General features: G+C 44.9%; 1 pseudogene; it reads left to right on the top strand.

Annotated features, from left to right (window-relative positions):
* The first annotated feature begins 439 nt into the window (after nucleotides 1-439).
* On the top strand, nucleotides 440-9,259 carry LOC121650057 (annotated as a pseudogene).
* The last annotated feature ends 1,241 nt before the right edge of the window (nucleotides 9,260-10,500 follow it).

Here is a 10,500-nt window from a genome sequence, read left to right as displayed (position 1 = left end):
ATGCTGGTCTGGTAGAGATACTGGTCTGGTAGAGAGATGCTGGTCTGGTAGAGAGATACTGGTCTGGTAGAGATACTGGTCTGGTAGAGAGATGCTGGTCTGGTAGAGATACTGGTCTGGTAGAGATACTGGTCTGGTAGAGATACTGGTCTGATAGAGAGATGCTGGTCTGGTAGAGAGATGCTGGTCTAATAGAGAGATACTGGTCTGGTAGAGATACTGGTCTGATAGAGAGATTAGGGTCCCTGTAGTACCTGAATCTTTCTGTGCTGCGGTTTTATTGTGAATAGATGTATTTAGAAATCAGACGTTGATGCAGCAGATTATTGATGTGTTAAAGATGCTGCTTCATCCTGCCTCCAGAACTGCAGCTTTGACTTCCTAATGACCAGCCCTGATATCACGTTGCTTTCTTGCTCCAGGTGGTCGATCTGCAGCAATGATGACGGCCAAAGTTCTGCCTTGTTTGGGTCCAAAAGTTTATCCAGAGGTTCCTGAAGGCGACTGGGGCTGGGCTGTAGCTGTGGCCTTTTTCCTGGTTGAGGCCAACACCTGTGGAGTCTTGAAGAGCCTGGGCATCTTCCTCCAGGATCTCATGGAGGAATTTGAGGAGAGCAACAGTCGTGTTTCTTGGGTCATTTCCATCTCTGTTTTCATCTTCGCCTTCACTGGTTAGTCTCTCAGACGCGAGTTTGCTAAATCTTCTCTGATGACCCCTAAAAACTGTAAATGTTGGATTATTGATCATATTGTCAAGGGCCCTCACAGGGGAAACTGATCCAAGGATGCAGCCAGATGAAGAAGAGGGCTTTAAGTTTTATGCATGTCTAGCCTCTAAAGATTTAGATCTGTTTTCTTACCATCCTCAGCAACCCCTAGAAAAGGGTCGAGTATAATTTTCTCTTGAAATGGCTCACCAGTTTGAGAAAGAAGACTCGCTACACTGCACAGACCCTAGCTGCCTCAGTAGAGTCAGTAGAACTCAGTTAAAATCAGTAGTCAGTAGAACTCTGTTAAAATCAGTAGTCAGTAGAACTCAGTTAAAATCAGTAGTCAGTAGAACTCTGTTAAAATCAGTAGTCAGTAGAACTCTCTTAAAATCAGTACAGTCAGTAGAACTCTGTTAAAATCAGTAGTCAGTAGAACTCTGTTAAAATCAGTAGAGTCAGTAGAACTCTGTTAAAATCAGTAGTCAGTAGAACTCTGTTAAAATCAGCAGAGTCAGTAGAACTCTGTTAAAATCAGTAGAGTCAGTAGAACTCTGTTAAAGTCAGTAGAGTCAGTAGAGCTCTGTTAGAGTCAGTAGAACTCTGTTAAAATCAGTAGAGTCAGTAGAACTCTGTTAAAGTCAGTAGAGTCAGTAGAGCTCTGTTAGAGTCAGCAGAGTCAGTAGAACTCTGTTAAAGTCATTAGAGTCAGTAGAACTCTGTTAGAGTCAGTATAGTCAGTAGAACCTTGTTAAAATCAGTAGTCAGTAGAACTCTGTTAAAATCAGTAGAGTCAGTAGAACTCTGTTAAAGTCAGTAGAGTCAGTAGAACTCTGTTAGAGTCAGTATAGTCAGTAGAACCTTGTTAAAATCAGTAGTCAGTAGAACTCTGTTAAAATCAGTAGAGTCAGTAGAACTCTGTTAAAATCAGTAGTCAGTAGAACTCTCAAAATCAGTACAGTCAGTAGAACTCTGTTAAAATCAGTAGTCAGTAGAACTCTGTTAAAATCAGTAGAGTCAGTAGAACTCTGTTAAAATAAGTACAGTCAGTAGAACTCTGTTAAAATCAGTAGTCAGTAGAACTCTGTTAAAATCAGTAGAGTCAGTAGAACTCTGTTAAAATCAGCAGAGTCAGTAGAACTCTGTTAGAGTCAGTAGAGTCAGTAGAACTCTGTTAAAGTCAGTAGAGTCAGTAGAACTCTGTTAGAGTCAGTAGTCAGTAGAACTCTGTTAGAGTCAGTAGAGTCAGTAGAACCTTGTTAAAATCAGTAGTCAGTAGAACTCTGTTAAAATCAGTAGAGTCAGTAGAACTCAGTTAAAGTCAATAGAGTCAGTAGAACTCAGTTAAAGTCAATAGAGTCAGTAGAAGTAGAACTCTGTTGAAAATATTTGCTTTGGTTTAAGCAAGCTACTTGTTTTTTTTTTCATATCATTAAACACACATACACACGTTTAGATGTTATATGTTAGGTTTTGTACTACCAAAAAATAGTCTTTGTGTTATGCTTTCATCCTCTGTACAGACAGAAAGCTCCAGCCTGCACCTGCCTGCCAGTGACATGATACAAGGCTGAAATAATAAGCTGCTAATGGAGGAAGTTCAGACCACACTCTCACGCTAATCCTCTGATTTCTCACGCTGAAGCATACATCAAGAGCAATGTCGGCTAGTCGGGAGGTTTGGAAAGATTTCTCAGTGGGCTGCGTTACTCTTGGGCCAGTGTCCTGGTGAAACAAATAGATGAGTGGGAACGGGCCTACGATATGATCTGTCTGAGAAGAATAAATAGTAGTGATGTGCGGATCAATAGTGAAATATCTATTCATCCTAAACCAACATTTATATAACTAAACTTCCAGGACAGATAGGAACTACGTCTTCTTCTGCCTGTAGACATGTTTGAAAAAGACGCAGCGTCGCGTCTCAGTAGTGGTTCATCCACAGCTCAGTGATCAGACCGACACACAGCGATGAGCGGAGATACTTCAGCTCCACAAACAGCTATGATGCAGGTTGATGTGTGAAGACAACAAACTCCATTAAACATCATAGAATCAGAACATACAAGCAGAGCTGATGAGGGGAAATAAGTAGGAGGAGGAGGAGGTGCTAGGGAGGAGACACATGTTACTTTGAGTCCGTTGGTGCTGCAGGCAGGTACTGTCAGGTAGCTGACAGTACCTGACAGTAGCTGATAGTACCTGACAGTAGCTGATAGTACCTGACAGTACCCGACAGTACCTGATAGTACCTGTCAGGTAATATCACGTACTACCAGGTACTATCAGTTACTATCAGAGGGATAAAATGTGGAGCTGGTGGATCCTGTGCCTGTAGCACTGGTTTTGATTTACGTTGCTGTCTGACTGGGTACTGTCTACTGGGAACTGTCTGACTGGGAACTGTCTGACAGGGAACTATTTGACTGGGAACTGTCTGACTGTGAGCTGTCTAACTGGGAACAGTCTGACTGGAAACAGTCTGACTGGGAACTGTTTGACTGGGAACTGTTTGACTGGGAACTGACTGGGAACAGTCGGACTGGGAACTGTTTGACTGGGAACAGTCTGAATGGGAACTGTCTGACTGGCTGGGAACTGTCTGACTGGGAACTATTTGACTGGGAACTGTCTGACTGGGAACTGTTTGACTGGGAAAGGGATAAAATATCAACACAAAGCTGAACTGTGTGTCAAATGAGCCTCAGTGTCCAATGATTATGGGTAACAGCTTTGATGAATTTCTGATCATAATTAATCAGTGTTGCCCCTAAATGCCGTGGCGTTGGACTGGGGGGCGGGGGGTAAACTATACCATTTACACAGGGCCTACTGCAGGGTGGGGGCCCTTGAAAATTCTGGATTGAAAAGTTATTTCGTATTCCATTTTAAAACATCTAATTATGATTCTAAAAGTCAGTTTGCCTGAATTAAGGTGAATTGAATTTTGAATTTTGCATTATAATAATGATGAATGTTCTTAGAGGTCCTATCACCCCTCTAAAAGTAAGACAGGAGCTACAATACAAAACATGACGTGGTTGTTCCTGTATCCTAGCAAAGGCTTATTGTATAACAATCATATATACTGAACCTTAAAACACCACTTGAACATGGTAACATCTGTATGGACAAAGATTAACATCATGAACCACGTGGTCCTCTGTCTCAGACCCAGCAGCAGCAGCAGGTCCATCACTTTCCACGTGCTGTAATCATTTTCATACTGTCAGGATACTCCAAGGTGAAGCCGGACACAATTGCAGGTAAGAATTAAGCAGACTTTAATAAAGTCTCGAATACACATATACGAGAAAGCAATATGATACTGGATGCGATTCAGTAACACACAATGTGACAATCCGGGGGTTAAGCTTATATAGGGAGATAAACAGGTGATGCTGATGAAGCTGATGAAGATTAGGATCCGTATCATGTGTGTGCAAGATGTCAGATGCTGAGGGATGATGCGTATTGTAGTGTGTGACCAGTGATCAGTACTCTGGTGACCTGGAGCGTACCCGAGAGGAGGGCACAGGCATGACACATACTGTCTCACCACCTCGATCATCTGTTAATTAAGGCCTCAAAAAGGCCAAAAGCCAGTCTGACAAGGCACACAGACCTGGAGAAATTATTATTATTGTGAAATTCCCTGTGTCTTGTCTCAGTGTCCCTTCCTTTGTGTAGTTGAATTGGTTTCTGTTTTATTTTAAAGTTTCTGTTGGTACTTTGAGGACCTATTAGTAAACCTTTTTTTACATTTTGCTACTCCTGGGTGCTATTTTATGAATAAACCTGCAAAAAATGAGTCAAAATGAGTCTTATGTCTTGTTGGCGTGTATGTGACAAAATTTTGGTTGGATTGTTGGACGTTGACAGCTCTGTACCTGCAATGGAATTAAAGAAATGTGTGAAATTTGTGAGGCACCAGGAAATATCCGAACCCTGGACTAAAGTGTTTCAGTTCAGGTTTGCTGTTCTTTTCAGGTCCCCGGACGACAGAACACTTTTACTCGTGAAAAGTATTTGAATGGTTTTATGAATGAATGAATCTTTGTCTTTCACTGTTGGATGTTAACCATGTTTTTATCGACAGATAAAGTCAAGAATTATTAATCCTGTTCATAAGTGTATGTGCTATACGATGTTCTTTAAGGTCGAAAGAAAAGTTTAGAGTCAAACTTACTGGCAGCGTTTCATAAATCTCTGCCTTTAAATGTAAGGCTCGCCTCCGCGCCAAAATCCCCGCGCCGTGATTGGCCCGACGGCGTTACGGCCACCCTGAGCCCACAAGTGTAGTAGCGAACTTAAAAGTTCAAACAAAGGAGAAGAAGAGGAACCATGACGAAGTAACACGGTAAAGCTGGAAGCAAAGAAACACGTGTTTTTTTGTCTTTGCTGTCACTGCCACCTTTTCTTCGTTATTCGTGTTTCGTCTTGATTTTCGCTCGTTTGAAGACCAGGATGTCTCGTTGCCAAGCAACAAGCTTAAACACTCTTTTTGTCAGCACGAGATACTTTTTGACTTCATTTATTTTCCCGTTTTGGGCCAACTTTGGGAAGCCAGCCCAGCGGCTGCAACCAGAGCCAGTGAGGTAGGAAGCCTTGGACCACAAACGCCAAACCTTTGGTGATGGACTTGAAGAAGCCACCAAGCCGCTCTGGTGAAACCACCACCTGGAGTTACTGTTTACAGACGCAGCTCAGAACCACGCCTTGCCAGCATGGAGAGCAAGAACCGGACCTACTTTGTGGACGTCCAGCTGAGACCCGGTTCAGCAACGGGTCATCCCCACCTCAGCCTGAGATGGAGAAAAGGAATCCGGGGAGATCCACCCTTATTCCCGGTGCTGCTTCATCCGATAGCTGATTGCTGGCCGTCACTTTCACTTCTTTAACTACGACTCGGCTAAATCTGGACCCAAGATAAATTTTGTTAGCGTCACATTAGTCTGGATCGGCTCTTAACTAAATCTACTTGATAATTTAGTTCAAACTTTCCCATCTTTTCAACCTTTTAGCTTAACGGCACCAACTGCAAACAAAATCTCCATTTTGTTGTTTCATGACCAGAATTCTTCTCTTGAAATTCTTTCCCTTCCAGCCCTTTACGGAAGTCCCGCTGGTAACCGCAAAGTGCCGCTTAGCTATGGCCATGTTTTCTTTTAAGCTGGTTTCCAGCTGATATTTCATCACCACAGTTGGATAAATTGTGGCATCTTAATTTGTTGTTTTCTGCGTTGTTTCTACGGAAGAGAAATCAGACGAGAACTCACTAAATGTTCAGAGAGGGATTCTATCAAATATCTATCGACCGTATGGATGTTAATTTACCGTTACTCCTTCTTTGCCGTATCATTAATTCATAAGAAGGGCGGTGCTCCACGGGCTTCGATGTTATTAAGATGAATCAATGTTAATAAAATTATTCAATTTGAATTTTAATATTTTATATTAATATTGAGGTGCTATAACGCAAAATATCACAACTCTATACACTTATTTGATGTGTTTAATTAAACATATAATAATTTATTAAATATGTTATTTATATTACTACATAATTAGATGTATTTTTTATGTTGTTTATTACTGTTGTTGTTCATGGAGTGCATGAGTTAGAATAAGGAAATAAAGTCATTTTCTGTCTTTCAGCCCCCTTGGCAACGGTGCTTAGCAACCGTCTGGGGCACCGTCCCGTGGTCATGATGGGAGGGTTCCTCATCAGCCTGGGAACCATCAGCTCCGCCTTCACAAGCTCCATCAGTCAGATGTACATCACCATTGGCATCGTTTCAGGTACCAGAATCTGAACATGTTTACGCCCCTCCCTGTCCATCGTATTTATGTCTGGTTGTCTGTTTATTTCCATTTACCGGGAGGCTCTGCTCCTGCTGATGTCGTAACCCTGCAGTCTTTGTACTAAAGGGACTCCCAGCAGTGTCACGGTCAAAATCTGTCCCAATCTGTCTCTTGCAGAACTGTCCAATGAGTCAGAGGTCAAGTAACCTCGTCCAAACTCACCACATAATGAGATCTGCTGGTCTGTCTTAGCTTTCAAGGAAGGACTGAGAACAAAGCAGACAAACTACAACAATCCACTAAATTCCTTTTCAAATCAGAGAAGATGGAAATGAACTGGCTGAAGATGAATAAAGATTAACATGTTTTTTCCTGAACAGAGCACTGCTAGCTCTCCTGCCTTGATTACCATCTCTTCATGTGGACCTCAGCTAACGTGACGACCCTCTTCTCTCTCCCCTTGTCTCTTGTTTTGTCTTTACATGCATATTATCTTTCAGCAGCTGCCATCTTGGACTGAGGATGCCCTGACAGCTTGACTTTCACCCCCTCTCCCTCCCAGCCATGCAGTATTCCTACCATGCGGGCCAGTGGATGTCATGTCCCCTGTCTCTCTTGTCCTCCCTTTTTAGGACTGGGCTACTGCCTCTCCTTCCTCCCGACCCTCACCATCCTCGCCCAGTACTTCTCCAGACGCCGAGCCCTTGTTACCTCTGTCGCTTCCTCTGGAGAATCCTTTGCCATGTTCGCTTTTCCTCCAGGTCAGTTTACGTCCCAGTTTGACCAGTTACACCTTGGGTGAACGTCCCAGTTAGACCATGAGTTTACGTCCCAGTTAGACCATGAGTTTACATCCCAGTTAGACCATGAGTTTATGTCCCAGTTAGACCATTAGTTTACATCCCAGTTAGACCATGAGTTTATGTCCCAGTTAGACCATGAGTTTATGTCCCAGTTAGACCATGAGTTTATGTCCCAGTTAGAACATGAGCTTACGTCCCAGTTAGACCAGTTAGACCTCGTGTGTACGTCCCAGTTAGACCATGAGTTTGTCCCAGTTTGACCAGTTAGACCATGAGTTTATGTCCCAGTTAGACTATGAGTTTATGTCCCAGATTGACCAGTTAGACCTCGGGTGTACGTCCCAGTTAGACCATGAATTTATGTCCCAGTTTCACGAGTTAGACCATGAGTTTATGTCCCAGTTAGACTATGAGTTTATGTCCCAGTTAGAACATGAGCTTACGTCCCAGTTAGACCAGTTAGACCTTGGGTGAACGTCCCAGTTAGACCATGAGTTTACGTCCCAGTTAGACCATGAGTTTATGTCCCAGTTAGACCATGTATTTATGTCCCAGGTAGATCAGTTAGACCATGAGTTTACGTCCCAGTTTGACCAGTTAGACCATGAGTTTATGTCCCAGTTAGACCATGAGTTTACGTCCCAGTTGGACCATGAGTTTATGTCCCATTTAGACCAGCTAGAGCATGGCTTCATGTCTTGCAATCGTCCTCTGGCTCCGCCCCCTCTCCATAGCTTTCTCCCGACTAAAGGACGTCATTGGCTGGCGATGCTGCCTGGTTGTTGTTGGCGTCTCACAAGCGTCTGTGATTGGTTGTGGGCTTCTCCTTCGTCCAATCATCATCCGGCCAGATCCTCTGAAGGAGGAGTCCAGCTCAGAGTCTCTGGTTCTGAAGGAAATGCAGAGCATTTATGAGCTGGAGAACGAGCAGACCAGGACCTCCATCAGCTCGGGGGTCTCCCAGATTTCCCACGACTCGGGTGTCACCTCCCTCTCTGCGTCCAACGAGGACCTGAAGATGGCGGAAACAGGAGCCAAGGCTGCGCTGGAGAGGGAGGTGGAGGACGGAAAGGGTGAGGAGACATCAGTGTGTCCTAGGCAGCTTCAGGAGGATGTGGAGGCGGGTCCTCTTCAGGCGTTCAGGCTCCTGGACTTCTCCGTGCTGAAAGATGGCGCCTTCATTTGTTACTCGCTCTTCGGCCTGTTTGCCACGCTGGGCTTCTTCGCCCCACAGATCTAAGTCATGGAGCTGAGTAAAAGCCGCGGTGTGGAGCCCACCGTGGCCTCCTGCATGCTGTCTGTGATGGCCGTGGCCGACGTCTTTGGCCGCTTGTCCATCGGCGTGGTGTTGAACAAAATCGGGTGCAGGAAGACTCTGGTTTTGCTGGGGTGTGTGGTCCTGATGTGCCTGGTTCTGGTGGCCTTCACCTTGGTGTGGGAGTTCTGGGGCTTGGTGGTCTGCTCCACCCTCTATGGCTTTTTCATGGGCACGGTGGGCTCCACCCACATCCCCCTGCTGGCCGAGGAGGACGTGGTGGGAATTGAGCGCATGGCGTCATGTGTGGGGGTGTACGTCTTCATCCAGAGCTTTGCTGGGCTGGCTGGACCACCACTAGGAGGTAAATTCTGCTTCTGTGGTTTCCTGCTTGTTAACTCTCTGTAGACCCTAACACCTGGTCCATGTGTCCTCCAGGTGTGCTTGTGGACGTAACCCAGAACTACGGCGCTGCGTTCTACTCATGTGCAGCAGGTATGGGGATCAGTGCGGTCTGCTTGGCCCTGGTTGGCCCGGCCAAATCCTTCATGCTCCACAGACAGACCAGAGACAAGAGGAGGGACGGAGACAAAGACAGCGATCAGTTGGACTTTCTGGACGTTGACTTGGCTGTGGAAGATGGGCCCGTCCAACAGGCCAAGCATCAGGACAGCACCTCCGTTATCTGAGCAGGACACGGTGTAAGCTGTACCTCAGGACTGGTTCTCATCTCCGCCAGGGACATGTCTGCTCTGAGACCAGAGACACATCTGAGCCATGGTTACCACAACTCGCTTCTTACCAACGTCCACCTGATCCAGCTGTCTGGACCTGGTCCTGGTTCACCGCTTCCTGTGGACCCAGATCTTGTTTACCACTTCTAAGAGTTGCTGGACTGACAGAGTTCTTCTTCCTATGCTCCCGCTGTCAGAAAACTCACCACCACCTGGAGTCCAGGACCAACGTGGTGAACTTTAGCTCCAGACTGGCCTCATCTCATTCTGGAACAGGACCTGGAAGATCCTCTTTCTTGGCGGTTATTTAGTATGTTGTGTTGATGTGTGCTGAAGACAGGCCGGTCTCAGGAAGGCAGCAGCGGTGTTGGTTGATCCCTGCGCTACCCGTGGGTCCGTCTCCTAAACCTGAACCAGAGCAATGCTGCAGCAGGTCCACCCCCATCCTCTGCAGGGAACCTGCCAGTCTGTAGCAGCTTTTAATCCCAGTATAAACCAGTCTGTAGCGACTTTTAATCCCAGTATAAACCAGTCTGTAACAGCTTTTAATCCCAGTATAAACCTGTCTGTAGCGGCTTTTAATCCCAGTATAAACCAGTCTGTAGCAGCTTTTAATGCCAGTATAAACCAGTCTGTAGCAGCTTTTAATCCCAGTATAAACCAGTCTGTAGCAGCTTTTAATCCCAGTATGAACCAGTCTGTAACAGCTTTTAATCCCAGTATAAACCAGTCTGTAGCAGCGTTTAATCCCAGTATGAACCAGTCTGTACCAGCGTTTAATCCCAGTATAAACCAGTCTGTAGAAGCTTTTAATCCCAGTATAAACCAGTGTGTAGAAGCGTTTAATCCCAGTATAAACCAGTCTGTAGCAGCTTTTAATCCCAGTATAAACCAGTCTGTAGCAGCTTTTAATCCCAGTATAAACCAGTCTGTAACAGCTTTTAATCCTAGTATAAACCAGTGTGTAGCAGCTTTTAATCCCAGTATAAACCAGTGTGTAGCCGCTTTTAATCCCAGTATAAACCAGTCTGTAACGGCTTTTAATCCCAGTATAAACCAGTCTGTAGCAGCTTTTAATCCCAGTATAAACCAGTCCGTAGCGGCTTTTAATCCCCGTATAAACCAGTCTGTAACGGCTTTTAATCCCAGTATAAACCAGTGTGTAGCAGCTTTTAATCCCCGTATAAACCAGTCTG

Source organism: Melanotaenia boesemani, chromosome 2, assembly GCF_017639745.1.
Source record: "Melanotaenia boesemani isolate fMelBoe1 chromosome 2, fMelBoe1.pri, whole genome shotgun sequence".
In the NCBI taxonomy this organism is placed as follows: Eukaryota; Metazoa; Chordata; class Actinopteri; order Atheriniformes; family Melanotaeniidae; genus Melanotaenia; species Melanotaenia boesemani.
This window is presented reverse-complemented; position numbering and strand designations above follow the sequence as displayed.